Raw genomic sequence first — 1,313 nt, 5'->3', positions numbered from 1 at the left:
CACGTGGTGGCCACACGGTGGCGCTGCAGTTGTATCACGTGGTGGCCACACGGGGCGCAGTTGTATCACGTGGTGGCCACACGGGGCGCTGAGTTGTATCACGTGGTGGCCACACGGGGGCGCTGAGTTGTATCACGTGGTGGCCACACGGGGGCTGTTTGTATCACGTGGTGGCCACACGGTGGCGCTGCAGTTGTATCACGTGGTGGCCACACGGTGGCGCTGCAGTTGTATCACGTGGTGGCCACACGGGGCGCTGCAGTTGTATCACGTGGTGGCCACACGGGGCGCTGCAGTTGTATCACGTGGTGGCCACACGGGGCGCTGCAGTTGTATCACGTGGTGGCCACACGGGCGCTGCAGTTGTATCACGTGGTGGCCACACGGGGCGCTGCAGTTGTATCACGTGGTGGCCACACGGGGCGCTGCAGTTGTATCACGTGGTGGCCACACGGTGGCGCTGCAGTTCACGTGGTGGCCACACGGGGCGCTGCAGTTGTATCACGTGGTGGCCACACGGGGCGCTGCAGTTGTATCACGTGGTGGCCACACGGGGCGCTGCAGTTGTATCACGTGGTGGCCACACGGGGCGCTGCAGTTGTATCACGTGTGGCCACACGGGGCGCTGCAGTTGCACGTGGTGGCCACACGGGGGCGCTGCAGTTGTATCACGTGGTGGCCACACGGGGCGCTGCAGTTGTATCACGTGTGGCCACACGGTGGCGCTAGTTGTATCACGTGTGGCCACACGGGGCGCTGCAGTTGTATCACGTGGTGGCCACACGGGGGCGCTGCAGTTGTATCACGTGGTGGCCACACGGGGCGCTGCAGTTGTATCACGTGGTGGCCACACGGGGCGCTGCAGTTGTATCACGTGGTGGCCACACGGGGCGCTGCAGTTGTATCACGTGGTGGCCACACGGGGGCGCTAGTTGTATCACGTGGTGGCCACACGGTGGCGCTGGTTGTATCACGTGGTGGCCACACGGGGGCCTGCAGTTGTATCACGTGGTGGCCACACGGGGGCGCTGCAGTTGTATCACGTGGTGGCCACACGGTGGCGCTGCAGTTGTATCACGTGGTGGCCACACGGGGGCGCTGCAGTTGTATCACGTGGTGGCCACACGGTGGGCTGCAGTTGTATCACGTGGTGGCCACACGGGGCGCTGCAGTTGTATCACGTGGTGGCCACACGGTGGCGCTGCAGTTGTATCACGTGTGGCCACACGGGGCGCTGCAGTTGTATCACGTGGTGGCACACGGGGGCGCTGCAGTTGTATCACTGTGGCCACACGGGGCGCTGCAGTTGTATC

Source organism: Lethenteron reissneri, chromosome 26 (genome assembly GCF_015708825.2).
Source record: "Lethenteron reissneri isolate LAM-NWPU_2019-01 chromosome 26, ASM1570882v1, whole genome shotgun sequence".
NCBI lineage: Eukaryota > Metazoa > Chordata > Hyperoartia > Petromyzontiformes > Petromyzontidae > Lethenteron > Lethenteron reissneri.
The sequence above is the reverse complement of the archived record's forward strand: the minus strand, read 5'-3'. Positions refer to the sequence as shown.